Source organism: Anomaloglossus baeobatrachus, chromosome 5 (assembly GCF_048569485.1).
Source record: "Anomaloglossus baeobatrachus isolate aAnoBae1 chromosome 5, aAnoBae1.hap1, whole genome shotgun sequence".
NCBI lineage: Eukaryota > Metazoa > Chordata > Amphibia > Anura > Aromobatidae > Anomaloglossus > Anomaloglossus baeobatrachus.
This window is the reverse complement of record NC_134357.1, coordinates 206,623,713-206,642,484: the sequence shown is the minus strand read 5'-3', so window position 1 is coordinate 206,642,484 and position 18,772 is coordinate 206,623,713.

Below are 18,772 nucleotides of genomic sequence, written 5' to 3'. Positions count from 1 at the left end.
CAGTGCATTCTTCTCAGGCCTTTTGCCCCTTTTCACCACTATCAAACAACTCCCACAGAAAGATCTTCTTGTTGAGCCTTTTCAATCTTGTTTTGAGGCAGGGATCCGGCATCAATATTGGCCAATTGACAGAACAATAGTGGAAGAGCTTCCTCTGGAGCCCCTAAGAAGGTATCACAGCCCTCAGATTCAGCAATCTTTCCTTGATGTCGAAGACACATAGCATTCACCTCTGGGGCTAGAATCTGAATCCAGGCATCCTCTTCTCCATTCACCTTCTGCCTGGGCTGACGGGACAGAGCATATGCATCGATGTTGGTGGTACCAGGTCGGTACTTCAGGCTGAAATCATAAATAGTTAGCGCAGCGAGCCATCAATGGCCAGTAGCATCCATCTTTGCTGTAGTCCTCACATAGGTCAGTGGATTGTTGTCAGTATGAACTTGGAAATGCACTCCATAGAGGTGGTCATGCAGCTTGTCCACCACAGCCCATTTTAAGGCCAATAACTCCAGTTTATGTGCTAGGTACTGAAAAACCGTGATGGTCTGGCTCACTGTTTAGGCGGTGCTCAGGAGAATGTTATGAATAGATAATCAAAAAACTCCGGCACTCATTTGTGATGAAAGAAAATTTTTTGTTCTTTATTGCATATCCATTAATTAAACAACGTTTCGGCTAATGCCTTCTTCATAGACTGGAAATTTCAATAAAAGTAAAAAACATACATCAGTACCATAAACATATATATTCTCATACATATATACATATCGGTAATCCCATATAATATCAAAGGTGGGAAAGGAAAAATTGTTTTACCTAATAGATGAAAAAAGCTCTATTTTAGGAAGAACCTCAAATGCACTTGTGTACAGTATATCTAAAGAAAGGACAAAAAAGCAACCAAATATAACAATGAAAAATTGGAATCTAGATCAAAATCTAGTAATGAAAAATAGTGTACAACATACCTAATGAGAGCTCACAGTACTCTATGGCTCCATATATGAGGATATTCAATATTTGATAATATAAGTAAGAAGTATATCTATGGGACAAATAATAAAGTTTCAAAAATTGAAAACCACATCTATATAAACAGATCATTCATTATATAAGTATTACCTCAATTGGGGAAAAAAGAGGGAATGACTGCTATCTCCCAGTGGGGCAATGGTAAAGTAGAAAAATCGCTATATATAGAGAAAAGGAAAAAAGAAAGAAACTGTTAGGACATCTCACTAAAGTGAGGAACAAGAGCCACAGGATAAAGTCGCAAAGATAAAGTCCCATAGAAACATTCCAAAGGGTGTAAACAGACGCAGTGCATTACCTGTGCAGCCGGTGATCAGCGGTGAATGTGGAACCATGTAACCGCGAGAGGGATTTATATGTGAAAGAGGGGCGGGTCTTGGTAATCATTTCCTATATCGTGGAACGCACGGTGAGACGCACGCCGCGCGTGCGCAGAAGAATCCGGAAGTGCGCGCATGCTCGGAAGCATTTTTGTGATTACAAGCGCTCAGACACCTTGAAACTCCGGACAAGACGCTATTAAGTGCGTGTCTGTAAAATAAACAAGAAAAACGGCAGGATGTAATATGAACGCCAGAAAGAGCATATAGAAGGAACGATATCAACTAATGTAAAGTATGAAAAACACATACATATATAATATACATAACACATGTATATATCAGAGTGCACATACAAATGGGCCCATGCACAAACCTAACCCTTGCAGAAATTTTGACTCCAATATTACAATATTTATTATCATGCGTGAGTCCATATGTATGTGCACCCCGATTCCTCCAAACACCTTAGAAAAAATCATCAGTATATAGGGTCATCAGGCAGAACGGACCTCATACCTCCTAGTCAGTAATACTCATATTCCCTGTTGAGACCGTGAGGGGAAAGGGTATTGAGCATATGGATCCAAAAGGATTCCCTTTCTTTTAATTTTTTAACCCTATCTCCTCCACGTCTCAACAGGGGAACATGCTCCAAAACTTGATACCTCAATTGTGAAATCGAGTGTCCACACTGAATAAAGTGAAATGGAATAGGCAACATAGTCAACTTACACCTGATGGTGGACTTATGTTTTCCTATACGGTCTCGGATATGTTGGGTAGTCTCACCAACATACCCGAGACCGCATGGGCATTTAATTAAATAGACAACATATGAAGTGTCACAAGTGTAAAATTCCTTAATGTGAAAAACTTTGCCAGTACGGGGGTGTGTGAATTGGTTGCCTTTAATAATGTTGGAGCAGTGGGGACAATGGAGACAAGGAAAATTCCCCTGTTTAGGGGTAGATAGAAATGTCTGACGGGACTTGAGAGCCGTAGACCCTATATCAGCCCTGACCAATAAGTCACGAAGATTGGAGGAGCGTTTATAGCTGAATAAAGGTAAAGAAGAAAACTCCGGTATCTGAGGATATGATCTTGATAAAACCTGCCAATGTTTCGATATAATTTTCTTAATTATGGAATGAAAGGGATGAAATGTATTCACAAAAGAAATAAATGGACCATCTCTTTTAGACTTATGAGTAGTTTGTAAACTCTGTTGTAAGGCAGAATTAACGACAGGTAAGGGATAACCACGTTGTAAAAATTTATGTGTCATCTCATCATGTCTGATCAGACGTTGAGCATGCGATGTAACTATCCTAGATACTCTTTTGTATTGAGAAACAGGTAAAGAATTTTTAAGGTGACGTGGATGGCTACTCGTGTAATAGAGCAAACTATTACGATCAGTAGGTTTTGTATAGAAATCAGATGTAACAATACCCATAGAATCAATCTGTATAAGAGTATCCAGAAAGTTAATAGTGGAATGATCAATATGCTGAGTAAAGGATAAACCTTGTACTCGTGTATTGAGATACTCAAAAAAGTCATTAAACTGTGTCTGAGAACCTGTAAAGATAATGAAAATGTCGTCTATATATCGTTTGTACATAAGGACATGATCTTGAAATGAAGGATGAGTGTGAACGAACATGGACTCAAAATGCGTCATATAGATGTTCGCGTACGGTGGCGCAACATTTGAGCCCATAGCCGTGCCTTTCTTCTGGAAGTAAAATTGGTCACGGAACAGGAAATAATTTTTGGTAAGTACTATATTTAATAGATCTACACAGAATCCCTTCTGTATCGGAGAAAATTCGCTATAGTGATCAAGAAACCAAGTGACTGCTTCCATGCCTAATACATGATCAATAGATGTATATAAGGAGTTCACATCAAGAGTAACAAGAAAGGAATTGGGAGGGAGTGGCCCCAAAGAGCGTAATTGATGTAAAAAATCACCTGTATCACGAAGGTATGAAGGAGTCTTAGTCACTAAAGGTGACAATATGTGATCAAGAGTTATAGCCAAAGGAGATAACAGGGAATCTATAGACGCCACAATGGGACGTCCAGGTGGATGCCACAAATTTTTGTGCACCTTAGGTAAGGTGTAGAGAACGGGAACAACCGGACTAATCTTATTTAGATAGGTGGCTAACTTGGTGTCTATAACACCTAGAGATGAGTAGTGATGGATCTTCTCCAAAATAATTTGTTTAATATCATTAGTGGGATCACTGGGAATAGGCATATATGTGGACGTATCTGCCAGTTGTGACATAATTTCAGAAATATAATAATTTTTATCCATCACTACTAGGGCTCCGCCCTTGTCGGCTGGTTTGATTATAATGGAAGCATTGTTCCTAAGAGACTTTAGGGCCTGGGTTTCGCCTGGAGTAAGATTATTTTTGATATGCAAATCACCATTTTTAACAGTATTAATGAAATTGTCAATATCTGATTTGACAAGAGAGACGAATGTCTCTGCAGGGTGATAAGTCTTAGGTGGCATGAAACTACTTGGCATAGTGAGATTAAGATCGCTAAAGGAGAATTTTTTGATATCACGGGTATCCGAAAGTGCAGTACCACAATCAGAGGGAAGCTGACTAAAGTGTACCTTAAGTCTTACCGACCTATAAAATTTGTTTAATTCCTGTTCCAATTTAAATGTATCAAGGTGAGGAGTAGGACAAAAGGTTAAACCTTTTTGTAAAACCTGTGATTCGAGGGGGGACAGGGTATAGGAGGAAATATTGAAGATGAGGTCCGTCCTACCTGGGATCTCGTTGTTATGCGTTCTCCCGGATGTAGCTCTCCTCGGCCCCCTCCTCGTCTTCTTTGGTTGTAGGTACGACGTGGTCCTAAAAAAGAACTACTATGGGACTCAATTTCACTACCAGAACTGGCAGAGGATGAAAATTCAGATCTGACTAGAAACAGTCTACGTGGAAATGTTTCGCCACACCGCCATCTGTAGACCTGTCCACGTTTATAATCTTCCTCATCTCTTGTAAATTTATTACGTTTACGTTCCTGTAAGGACTTCTTATATTCCGAAATAGTGGATTCCATTTTAGTTTTCATATTATTTAATTCAGTTGAAGAAAAAATATTCGAAAGTTGTCCCTCAATTGTAGATATCTGTCGAGAGATGGTATCAAGCTCCTTATGTAAAAAATCGATAGTTAGTCATAAGATCATATGAACATTTGTTCAGGATCTGTTCAAATGTTGTGCAAAAATCGGAATTATCAGAAAATAACGTGGGGCGTAATGAAACGCGTAAACCGCGTGGTATCCGTTTTACCTTGTAATATTCTGCCAAAGTGATAAGGTGGAGTTCAAGGGCTGTCTGCCGCTTCAGCTCGCGTTCATATTCTTTCGTTCTAGATTCTTCACTAGGTGTGAATAAAAATTGACCCGTGGAGGTCACTCTTGAGTGAATAGTAGAAGTTTGTTCATCATTGTAAGAAAAAACATTAGAAGCCATTGGTGAAAGTCAATTGGTACGTCAGGAGCACAGATCAAAAAATTCAATTTGTGTGAAAAACCGTGATGGTCTGGCTCACTGCTTAGGCGGTGCTCAGGAGAACGTTCTGAATAGATAATCAAAAAACTCCGGCACTCATTTGTGATGAAAGAAAATTTTTTGTTCTTTATTGCATATCCATTAATTAAACAACGTTTCGGCTAATGCCTTCTTCATAGACTGGAAATTTAATATATACATATCGGTAATCCCATATAATATCAAAGGTGGGAAAGGAAAAATTGTTTTACCTATTAGGTAAAACAATTTTTCCTTTCCCACCTTTGATATTATATGGGATTACCGATATGTATATATGTATGAGAATATATATGTTTATGGTACTGATGTATGTTTTTTACTTTTATTGAAATTTCCAGTCTATGAAGAAGGCATTAGCCGAAACGTTGTTTAATTAATGGATATGCAATAAAGAACAAAACATTTTCTTTCATCACAAATGAGTGCTGGAGTTTTTTGATTATCTATTCATAACGTTCTCCTGAGCACCGCCTAAGCAGTGAGCCAGACCATCACTGTTTTTCACACAAATTGAATTTTTTGATCTGTGCTCCTGACGTACCAATTGACTTTCACCAATGGCTTCTAATGTTTTTTCCTACAATGATGAACAAACTTCTACTATTCACTCAAGAGTGACCTCCACGGGTCAATTTTTATTCACACCTAGTGAAGAATCTAGAACGAAAGAATATGAACGCGAGCTGAAGCGGCAGACAGCCCTTGAACTCCACCTTATCACTTTGGCAGAATATTACAAGGTAAAACGGATACGACGCGGTTTACGCGTTTCATTACGCCCCACGTTATTTTCTGATAATTCCGATTTTTGCACAACATTTGAACAGATCCTGAACAAATGTTCATATGATCTTATGACTCTAACTATCGATTTTTTACATAAGGAGCTTGATACCATCTCTCGACAGATATCTACAATTGAGGGACAACTTTCGAATATTTTTTCTTCAACTGAATTAAATAATATGAAAACTAAAATGGAATCCACTATTTCGGAATATAAGAAGTCCTTACAGGAACGTAAACGTAATAAATTTACAAGAGATGAGGAAGATTATAAACGTGGACAGGTCTACAGATGGCGGTGTGGCGAAACATTTCCACGTAGACGGTTTCTAGTCAGATCTGAATTTTCATCCTCTGCCAGTTCTGGTAGTGAAATTGAGTCCCATAGTAGTTCTTTTTTAGGACCACGTCGTACCTACAACCAAAGAAGACGAGGAGGGGGCCGAGGAGAGCTACATCCGGGAGAACGCATAACAACGAGATCCCAGGTAGGACGGACCTCATCTTCAATATTTCCTCCTATACCCTGTCCCCCCTCGAATCACAGGTTTTACAAAAAGGTTTAACCTTTTGTCCTACTCCTCACCTTGATACATTTAAATTGGAACAGGAATTAAACAAATTTTATAGGTCGGTAAGACTTAAGGTACACTTTAGTCAGCTTCCCTCTGATCGTGGTACTGCACTTTCGGATACCCGTGATATCAAAAAATTCTCCTTTAGCGATCTTAATCTCACTATGCCAAGTAGTTTCATGCCACCTAAGACTTATCACCCTGCAGAGACATTCGTCTCTCTTGTCAAATCAGATATTGACAATTTCATTAATACTGTTAAAAATGGTGATTTGCATATCAAAAATAGTCTTACTCCAGGCGAAACCCAGGCCCTAAAGTCTCTTAGGAACAATGCTTCCATTATAATCAAACCAGCCGACAAGGGCGGAGCCCTAGTAGTGATGGATAAAAATTATTATATTTCTGAAATTATGTCACAACTGGCAGATACGTCCACATATATGCCTATTCCCCGTGATCCCACTAATGATATTAAACAAATTATTTTGGAGAAGATCCATCACTACTCATCTCTAGGTGTTATAGACACCAAGTTAGCCACCTATCTAAATAAGATTAGTCCGGTTGTTCCCGTTCTGTACACCTTACCTAAGGTGCACAAAAATTTGTGGCATCCACCTGGACGTCCCATTGTGGCGTCTATAGATTCCCTGTTATCTCCTTTGGCTATAACTCTTGATCACATATTGTCACCTTTAGTGACTAAGACTCCTTCATACCTTCGTGATACAGGTGATTTTTTACATCAATTACGCTCTTTGGGGCCACTCCCTCCCAATTCCTTTCTTGTTACTCTTGATGTGAACTCCTTATATACATCTATTGATCATGTATTAGGCATGGAAGCAGTCACTTGGTTTCTTGATCACTATAGCGAATTTTCTCCGATACAGAAGGGATTCTGTGTAGATCTATTAAATATAGTACTTACCAAAAATTATTTCCTGTTCCGTGACCAATTTTACTTCCAGAAGAAAGGCACGGCTATGGGCTCAAATGTTGCGCCACCGTACGCGAACATCTATATGACGCATTTTGAGTCCATGTTCGTTCACACTCATCCTTCATTTCAAGATCATGTCCTTATGTACAAACGATATATAGATGACATTTTCATTATCTTTACAGGTTCTCAGACACAGTTTAATGACTTTTTTGAGTATCTCAATACACGAGTACAAGGTTTATCCTTTACTCAGCATATTGATCATTCCACTATTAACTTTCTGGATACTCTTATACAGATTGATTCTATGGGTATTGTTACATCTGATTTGTATACAAAACCTACTGATCGTAATAGTTTGCTCTATTACACGAGTAGCCATCCACGTCACCTTAAAAATTCTTTACCTGTTTCTCAATACAAAAGAGTATCTAGGATAGTTACATCGCATGCTCAACGTCAGATCAGACATGATGAGATGACACATAAATTTTTACAACGTGGTTATCCCTTACCTGTCGTTAATTCTGCCTTACAACAGAGTTTACAAACTACTCATAAGTCTAAAAGAGATGGTCCATTTATTTCTTTTGTGAATACATTTCATCCCTTTCATTCCATAATTAAGAAAATGATATCGAAACATTGGCAGGTTTTAGCAAGATCATATCCTCAGATACCGGAGTTTTCCTCTTTACCTTTATTCAGCTATAAACGCTCCTCCAATCTTCGTGACTTATTGGTCAGGGCTGATATAGGGTCTACGGCCCTCAAGTCCCGTCAGACATTTCTATCTACCCCTAAACAGGGGAATTTTCCTTGTCTCCATTGTCCCCACTGCTCCAACATTATTAAAGGCAACCAATTCACACACCCCCGTACTGGCAAAGTTTTTCACATTAAGGAATTTTACACTTGTGACACTTCATATGTTGTCTATTTAATTAAATGTCCATGCGGTCTCGGGTATGTTGGTGAGACTACCCAACATATCCGAGACCGTATAGGAAAACATAAGTCCACCATCAGGTGTAAGTTGACTATGTTGCCTATTCCATTTCACTTTATTCAGTGTGGACACTCGATTTCACAATTGAGGTATCAAGTTTTGGAGCATGTTCCCCTGTTGAGACGTGGAGGAGATAGGGTTAAAAAATTAAAAGAAAGGGAATCCTTTTGGATCCATATGCTCAATACCCTTTCCCCTCACGGTCTCAACAGGGAATATGAGTATTACTGACTAGGAGGTATGAGGTCCGTTCTGCCTGATGACCCTATATACTGATGATTTTTTTCTAAGGTGTTTGGAGGAATCGGGGTGCACATACATATGGACTCACGCATGATAATAAATATTGTAATATTGGAGTCAAAATTTCTGCAAGGGTTAGGTTTGTGCATGGGCCCATTTGTATGTGCACTCTGATATATACATGTGTTATGTATATTATATATGTATGTGTTTTTCATACTTTACATTAGTTGATAGCGTTCCTTCTATATGCTCTTTCTGGCGTTCATATTACATCCTGCCGTTTTTCTTGTTTATTTTACAGACACGCACTTAATAGCGTCTTGTCCGGAGTTTCAAGGTGTCTGAGCGCTTGTAATCACAAAAATGCTTCCGCGCATGCGCGCACTTCCGGATTCTTCTGCGCACGCGCGGCGTGCGTCTCACCGTGCGTTCCACGATATAGGAAATGATTACCAAGACCCGCCCCTCTTTCACATATAAATCCCTCTCGCGGTTACATGGTTCCACAGTCACCGCTGATCACCGGCTGCACAGGTAATGCACTGCGTCTGTTTACACCCTTTGGAATGTTTCTATGGGACTTTATCTTTGCGACTTTATCCTGTGGCTCTTGTTCCTCACTTTAGTGAGATGTCCTAACAGTTTCTTTCTTTTTTCCTTTTCTCTATATATAGCGATTTTTCTACTTTACCATTGCCCCACTGGGAGATAGCAGTCATTCCCTCTTTTTTCCCCAATTGAGGTAATACTTATATAATGAATGATCTGTTTATATAGATGTGGTTTTCAATTTTTGAAACTTTATTATTTGTCCCATAGATATACTTCTTACTTATATTATCAAATATTGAATATCCTCATATATGGAGCCATAGAGTACTGTGAGCTCTCATTAGGTATGTTGTACACTATTTTTCATTACTAGATTTTGATCTAGATTCCAATTTTTCATTGTTATATTTGGTTGCTTTTTTGTCCTTTCTTTAGATATACTGTACACAAGTGCATTTGAGGTTCTTCCTAAAATAGAGCTTTTTTCATCTATTAGGTAAAACAATTTTTCCTTTCCCACCTTTGATATTATATGGGATTACCGATATGTATATATGTATGAGAATATATATGTTTATGGTACTGATGTATGTTTTTTACTTTTATTGAAATTTCCAGTCTATGAAGAAGGCATTAGCCGAAACGTTGTTTAATTAATGGATATGCAATAAAAAACAAAAAATTTTCTTTCATCACAAATGAGTTCCGGAGTTTTTTGATTATCTATGTGCTAGGTACTGGCACTCACTCGGAGACATTGCATGACTGATGTAGTAGACTGGCCATAGGACGCCATGGTGCTCCTGCTAAAAGACTACTCCAAGTCCATCAAAAGAAGCATCCACATGAAGTACGTATGGCTTGTTATGGTCCACATAGGCCAGTACAGGTGCCTGGGTCAAGCAGGACTTGAGTTTCTCAAAGCCTTCATCACACTCTGACGTCCATCTCTCTCCAAAAGGCTCATTCACTTTGAAGTTAGTGTTTGCTGCAGGTTTCTTAGAGCGAGCTGTCCCTTGAGGTGGGGGATACCCTTTGGTGAGGGCTGTCAATGGCTTTGCAATCTTGGAATATTGTGGCTCAAATCTTCTGTAGTACCCGCTGAAGCCTAGAAAAGATCTAAGCTCCACCAATTTAGTGGGTTTGGGTCACAGCTTCTATTTTGGCTGGATCCGTGGAGATTCCTTCCCAGCTGTTAATGTGTCCTACATACTTCACAGATTTCTGGCAGAACAGGCATTTGTCGAGGGATAGTTTTAGCCCAGCTTCCTCTAGCCGGTCCAACAACTTAAACAACCTCAGGTTGGGTTCTTCCAGGGTGTGGCCAAATACAGTCAGATCATCCAGGAAAACCAGGACCTCACAAAAGTTCATGTCTCCCATCACCTTGTCCATACATCTCTGGAAGTAGCAGGGGCACCAGTCACTCCTAGAGGCATCCATTGGAACTGATCGAAACCGATAGGACAAATCAAAGCAGTCTTCTTTTGATACTCCTTGTTCATGGGTATTTAGTAATACCCACTCCAAAGATCTAACACAGCAAACCACTGGCTGCCCTGCAGGCAATCTAAAGCTTCATCAATCTTGTGCACGGTATATTGATCAGGCACAGAACGTTTGTTCAGGGTGCGATAATCCACACACATCGTGATAGCCTCATTCTTCTTCCGAGCGATCACTATCGGAGATGCGTATGGGCTGTTGGACTCTATGATGACTCCAGTGTCCAGTAAACACCGTAAATGCTTTCAAACATCCTCCACATCTGTGGGAGCCAATTTTCGGGATCCTACTCGGAACTGCTTCTCGTCAGTAAGCCGGATGGGATGCTCCACTCTTCCTGCAAGGCTCAGGTCCCAATCACCCAATGAGAAGGTTCCAGCACACTTCATCATACCTCTTATCACTGACTGCTTTTCCTCCTTCTTCAAATCACTACTTTCAAAACAGAGGTCAAAATGTTCAAGACATAGTTCTCTCCTTTTTTCTTTCTCTTTCTTCTCATACGAAGCCAGACAGACAGGATGGATTGTGAGGGCCTGCGAGTATCTATCACCTCCAAATTCGCAACACCACTGAGCCAGAGTACAGAATAGGTTGGCATTTGTCCCTACTATAGCAGCCACTGTTTTCCGGTCTTCATCCGTGTCTGGACAGACCAATCCAATGATGGGTACCTCTCTTTCTTTCCACTCAAGCTATTGTCTCCGGGAATTGCAGTGTGACAGACATGTATCCCTTGTAGGGGTAACTGTTTTCACTCAATCCCTAGACCAGTGATGGCGCACCTATGGCACGCGTGCCACCAGGGGCACGCAGAGCCCATTCTGCTGGCACGCGTGCTGTGTCCTCACCCTGCCGCTTTGATCTGCTGGTGTGGTGGCGCCGGCAGATCAAAGCTGCGTTGGAGCGGAGGAGACATTTCTCCTCGCTCTGACACTCCTCCTCCCCCAGGCTGCAGGTGTGTTGCTTAGGAGACGGAGGAGAGTCAATGAGCGGCGCCGGCGTAATGACGTCTTCTGGCCGCGTGGGAACTGAGGACCCAGCGGCGCGCAGCTGGGGAGCGTGTCCAGGAAGGTAAGTTGTTTTTTTTTTTTTTTTTTTTTATAACTCGTGTGCGGCTGTGCCAAGGTGGGGATGGGGGGGGGGCAGTGCCAGCGCCAGCATGGGGTGGGGGAGAACACACATGCCAGCATAGGGTGGGGGAACGCACATGCCAGCATGGGGTGGGGGAGAAACACACATGCCAGCATGGGGTGGGGGAGAAACACGCATGCCAGCTTGGGTGGGGGAGAACACACATGCCAGCATGGGGTGGGGTAGAACACACATGCCAGCATGGGGTGGGGTAGAACACACATGCCAGCATGGGGTGGGGGAACGCACATGCCAGCTTGGGGCGGGAGAACGCACATGCCAGCATGGGGTGGGGGAGAAACATACATGCCAGCATGGGGTGGGGGAGAAACACACATGCCAGTATGGGGAGGGGAACACGCATGCCAGCATGGGGGGGGAACACGCATGCCTGCATGGGGGTGGGAACACACATGCCAGCATGGGGGGGGAACACACATGCCAGCATGGGGGGGGAAACACACATGCCAGCATGGGGGGGAGCGCACATGCCAGCATGGGAGGGAACGCACATGCCAGCATGGGGGGGAGAACACACATGCCAGCATGGGGGGGAGAACACACATGCCAGCATGGGGGAGGGAACACACATGCCAGCATGGGGGGGAGAACACACATGCCAGCATGGGGGAGGGAACACACATGCCAGCATGGGGGGGAGAACACACATGCCAGCATGGGGGGGAGAACACACATGCCAGCATGGGGGAGGGAACACACATGCCAGCATGGGGGGGAGAACACACATGCCAGCATGGGGGGGGGAACATACATGCCAGCATGGGGGGGGGAACACACATGCCAGCATGGGGGGGGGAAACACACATGCCAGCATGGGGGGGAAACACACATGCCAGCATGGGGGGGGAAACACACATGCCAGCATGGGGGGGGAAACAGACATGCCAGCATGGGGGGGGGAAACACACATGCCAGCATGGGGGGGGGAAACACACATGCCAGCATGGGGGGGGGAAACACACATGCCAGCATGGGGGGGGAAACACACATGCCAGCATGGGGGGGGAGCACACATGCCAGCATGGGGGGGGAGCACACATGCCAGCATGGGGGGGGAGCACACATGCCAGCATGGGGGGGAACACACATGCCAGCATGGGGGGAGAAACACACATGCCAGCATGAGGGGGGGGAAACACATGCCAGCATGAAGGGGGTAAAAACGCATGCCAGCATGAAGGGGGGGGAAACGCATGCCAGCATGAAGGGGGGAACACGCATGCCAGCATGGGGTGTGGGGAGAACACACATGCCAGCATGGGGGGCGGGGAACACACATGCCAGCATGGGGGGCGGGGAACACGCATGCCAGCATGGGGGGGGGAACACGCATGCCAGCATGGGGGGGGGAAACATGCATGCCAGCATGGGGGGGGAAACATGCATGCCAGCATGGGGGGGGAAACATGCATGCCAGCATGGGGGGGAAACATGCATGCCAGCATGGGGGGGGGAACATGCATGCCAGCAGGGGGGGAAACATGCATGCCAGCATGGGGAACAATGCATGCCAGGATGGGGAAAATATACATGCCAGGATGGGGAAAACATGCATGCCAGGAAACATGCATGCCAGGATTGGGAAACATGCATGCCAGGATGGAGGAAACATGCATGCCAGGATGGAGGAAACATGCATGCCAGGATGGAGAAAACATGCATGGCAGGATGGGGAAAACATGCATGCCAGGATGGGGAAACATGCATGCCAGGATGGAGGAAACATACATGCCAGGATGGAGGAAACATGCATGCCAGGATGGAGAATGCATGCCAGGATGGAGAATACATGCATGCCAGGATGGAGGAAACATGCATGCCAGGATGAGGAAACATGCCATGATAGGGTACATTTACCAGGAAGGGGAACATGCCAGGAAGGTGGACATTTACCAGGATGGGGGTACATGCTAGGAAGGGGGACATTTACCTGGATGGGAGTAAATTAACCAGGATTGGGAACATTTACCAGGATGGAGGACATTTACCAGGAATGGGGTACATGCCGGGATGGGGGAACATTTACAAGGATTGGCAATATGTCAGGATGGGTTACATTTACCAGCATGGGGGAACATGCCAGAATGGGGTACATTTACTAGGATGGAGGACATTTACCAGGATGAGGTATAGTTACTAGGATGGGGCCATGATGGGGACATATATACCAGAATGTAGAAAATATATATCAGGATGGGGGACATGTTTACCAAGAAGTGGCCAAGGAAGGGGACATAACTACACAATGAAAGGGGAGGGGAGCAACTCGTACAGTGCTGGCCAATAGTATTGGCACCCCTGCAATTCTGTCAGATAATACTCAGTTTATTCTTGAAAATGATTGCAATCACAAATTCTTTGCTATTATTATCTTCATTTAATTTGTCTTCAATGAAAAAAAATAAAAAAAATTGTCATAAAGCCAAATTGGATATAATTCCACACCAAACATAAAAAAAGGGGGTGGACAAAAGTATTGGCACTGTTTGAAAAATCATGTGATGCTTCTCTAATTTGTGTAATTAACAGCACCTGTAACTTAGCTGTGGCACCAAACAGGTGTTGGCAATAACTAAATCACACTTGCAGCCAGTTGACATGGATAAAAGTTGACTCAACCTCTGTCCTGTGTCCTTGTGTGTACCACATTGAGCATGGAGAAAAGAAAGAAGACCAAAGAACTGTCTGAGGACTTGAGAATCCAAATTGTGAGGGAAAAATTAGCAATCTCAAGGCTACAAGTCCATCTCCAAAGACCTGAAAGTTCCTGTGTCTACGGTGCGCAGTGTCATCAAGAAGTTTAAAGCCCGTGGCACTGTGGCTAACATCCCTAGAAGTGGAAGGAAAAGAAAAAACAAACAAGTTCAAGCTGCCCTGCAGTCCGAGGGTACAACATTGTCAACCCGTACTATCCGTCAGCGTCTGAATGAAAAGGGACTGTATGGTAGGACACCCAGGAAGACCCCACTTCTTACCCTGAGACATAAAAAAGCCAGGGTGGAGTTTGCCAAAACTTACCTGAGAAAGCCTAAAACGTTTTGGAAGAATGTTCTCTGGTCAGATGAGACAAAAGTAGAGCTTTTTGGGAAAAGCCATCAACATAGAGTTTACAAGAAAAAAAAAAAAGGTATTCAAAGAAAAGAACACGGTCCCTACAGTCAAACATGGCGGAGGTTCCCTGATGTTTTGGGGATGCTTTACTGCCTCTAGACCTGGACTGCTTGACCGTGTGACTACCAACAAATGTTGCAGCATAATGTAGGGCCCAGTGTGAGAAAGCTGGGTCTCCCTCAGAGGTCATGGGTCTTCCAGCAGGACAATGACCCAAAACACACTTCAAAAAGCACTAGAAAATAGTTTGAGAGAAAGCACTGGAGACTACTAAAGTGGCCAGCAATGAGTCCAGACCTGATTCCCATAGAACACCTGTGGAGAGATCTCAAAATGGCAGTTTGGAAAAGGCACCCTTCAAATCTCAGGGACCTGGAGCAGTTTGCCAAAGAAGAATGGTCTAAAATTCCAGCAGAGCATTGTAAGAAACTCATTGATGGTTACCGGAAGCGGTTGTTCGCAGTTATTTTGGCTAAAGGTTGTGCAATCAAGTAGGCTAAGGGTTCCTATACTTTAGTCTGGCCCATTTTTGGAGTTTTGTGTGAAATGATCAATGATTTGATTTTTGTTTCATTCTCTTTTGTGTTTTTTCATTGCAAGCAAAATAAATGAAGATAATAATACCAAAGAATTTGTGATTGCAATCATTTTCAAGAAGAACCTGAGTATTATCTGACAGAATTGCAGGGGTGCCAATACTTTTGGCCAGCACTGTATGTCTTTATGGGATTTCAAGATGTTCAGACTTTGAAATGTAGATGTGGATTACAGGGTGACACCTGATTGCATTACAGGCTAAAATCTCTGTCTAATATGCTGCAATTGTTTCCAGAAAGATCAATCCAACTGCTGTGTCTGGAAAGGGCAGGGGCTCAGCTTCAATGTGTGGTAAGCATGCATGAGCGTGATGCCCCCTGCTGAAGAGAAGAGAAGACTACAAAGGTAAGATTAAAATCAATTATTTACATAATAGGATTGGTTGGCACTTCGGAAAAAAAATTGGGTTTAGGGCTACAGTTTGGGCACTCGGCCTGTAAAAGGTTCGCCATGACTGCCCTAGACTATAAGTCCAGATAGGGGTTGCAAGGGCATGTCTGACAAGTATTTTCTGTTCCGCTTCTCAAAAAAGATTTACACTTGTGAACCACTATCCAGCAATACAGTGCATGGCTGCCCATTGATACAGGCCGGTACATGTGGTGCTAGTCCTACGAGACCTTTAGGAAGTCACTACGACTGGGCAGGATTAGACTGAGCCGTAGAATATACCTCTGATTTTGAAAGGGGGCCAGTATGGGATTCTTACATGCTCCCTTACCCATTTCCCGTCTGCCTCTTCTTGTTAGGTGGGGGATCCCGAGATCTCTTTGAATTCCACCTCTTCGGACACTGGCGAGCCATATGATCGGTGCTCCCACAGACAAAACATTCTCTGGCTTTGTATCTTCCCCCAGACTGGGATCATTCCTTGCCACTTGCAGAGCCTGTCTTTGACTCTTGAAAGCGGTCTCAACAATTTACTTTAGCTGCTCAACCTTCAAAGACTGAGTAGCTAGGAGTTGGGCAATCTGTTCCCCTTGCCTCTCAATGACATTCAAGAACTCTCCCTCTCGATGGCTATGTTCACGATGTACAGGGGCAGCAGCCACTCGCTGGGTCACTTGTTCTCTGGCGGCCAGGAGAGCTTCCTCTTGTCCGACTTCTCTAAGCAACTGATGGAAAGAACGGTGAATCTGCTTTTTATCACAACACCTCAGTCGTTGATCAATGGGATCCTGAAGCCTCGGAGCGCTTGTTCTAGATGACACTGATTAACTTGTTCGGGCCTAAGTCCGCCCTTGGATGTCAGCCTATGCACTAGTTTATCCAACCGATAAAGATAATCTGACATCTCTTCACCGGAGTCCTGGTAGGGGGTGCGGAGTCTATAAAGGAGATCAGTGGCATGGGGACCCAAAAGTATCTTCAAGGGTAGTCATGTAATCTTTAGAAGTTGTCTCTGACTGACTTTTCCAAGCAGCCTGCACCATTTCCATAGCGGGACCCTTCAGACCCTCCACAATTCTCTGCTTCTTAACTGCATCAGTACACTGCCATTCTTCTAGATACTCCAGATTACCATCCCTCCACGTCTCATACACTTCTTCACCAGCCGGGACGGGAGTGACACCCGAGAAGGTTCTCATATGACGATAAGCCCCTTCAGGTTGCAATTTTGTAAACTGGGTTACTAACTTCTCCATGGCTGCCACCACCACGTCAACCATAGTTGTTGTTTCTTTAGATTTGACCTGAGTAGGAGTGGGAGGTAAGCCTCGACTAGCCCTCCTAGGCTGTGTACTTGCACCTGAAGATGATGTCCCGGCTTTGGGCCTCACAGGCCAGGTGATCTTCCAATGCAGTCCATTTTTTTTAATGGTACAGCTATGTCAGATGGGAAGTACCCTTTGTCCAATGTCCCCTCAGTAGTGATTAGAGCTGCTGATAACAGGCTCCCTTCATCAGTCCTTCTGTCAACAACTCTGGGATGCACAACTCCATGAACTTGGTTCACAATCTGCAGTACTTCTTCATCAGATACCTTGGAGAGTTCACCACATACTGCGAAACTGTGTTTTTAAAGTATACTTCTTTCCCCACACCACGTGGACACTTGAGCTTCTGTTGAAGCCTCCATATCAGCGATACCTGTTTTGATCGATCTCAGCGTGCCTCCACTGTAACAGCCCTTTAATCCGCTGCCAGGGCAGGGTATTCGGTAGTTCTCACCTTGATACGATGCAGTGCCTCCACCCGAGTCTTGCTAGGAGCTTTAGGGGAATGCAGAAGGGTCTTTGTCTTCTGCTAGGGGTCGACTCGGGAAACCCCTGCCCACACGCCGTACACACTCACAATAACTGAGGTTAGAAATCTTAACAGGTTTATTTGCAGGAGGATGATAATCAGAAATTACAAAGGGAAACATCAAGTAACAGTGAACAACAGGTAATGAATGTTATGCAGTATTCTACAGGGGTGCTTTGCAATAGACCTGAAGGTTAGGCGTAATGTTTCGTCTTTAACCTACAACAAACACTCTGCTCACTAATTACAATTTACCTACTAACAACTGCAACCTCACAAGTGAAACAGTCCTAAATTGGGGCCCTAGTTGCCCCGGATGTTGGTGCGCTTGCTGTACGTTGGTGCACTTAAGGAAATAAAGGCAGTATTCCCCTAGGGCTGGTCCTATACAAACTACCAGTTAGTGCAATCAAAAGTCCTCTTTAGCAAGGCCTTGTAATTTGCTCCAGCACACTTCTCAGACTGTAGAACTACAAGTCACAGCAATGTCCTACTCACTTCTGTCTGCAGCAGGTCTGTTCTCTCAGACTATTCCACACTGGAGCTTCTGGATCCAATGGCTTGCAGAGGGTGGGTACATCAAGCAAAATCCTTCTTCGGCATGGGAAACCCGAAGGACAGCAGTTCCTACCAATAGTACATCCTATATAGAGACGAGGACAAAGAGTTATTACGTGTAAAAAGTAGACAATTTTTATTAAATACAGTTGGTGAGCATCCGTGTTAAAAACACATAAAATCAGCAAAGTGACAGGACCATGGACTGGGTTCCATATTGCCTCAGTATAAGTGACAATCAGTGTATATATATAGAGCTACACATCCAAGCAGGTACATATTTGTCAAATACATTCTATCTCAATGCCAGCAGTATAAAGAACCCTTCAGGGTCACAACCACATTTCAGCATATATACAGGGTCACTAAGTATCTACCCGAAATGGATGGCAGCAAGGAGCCAGGCCAGGTCACAGGAGCAACCTCCAAACGCAGACGTACGTTTCGAAAAAGATTTCTTTATGTCTTCATCAGGGCAGAGGCGTTCTAACCTTCTACCCCAACAAACCGGATTTTAAATGTTCGCGT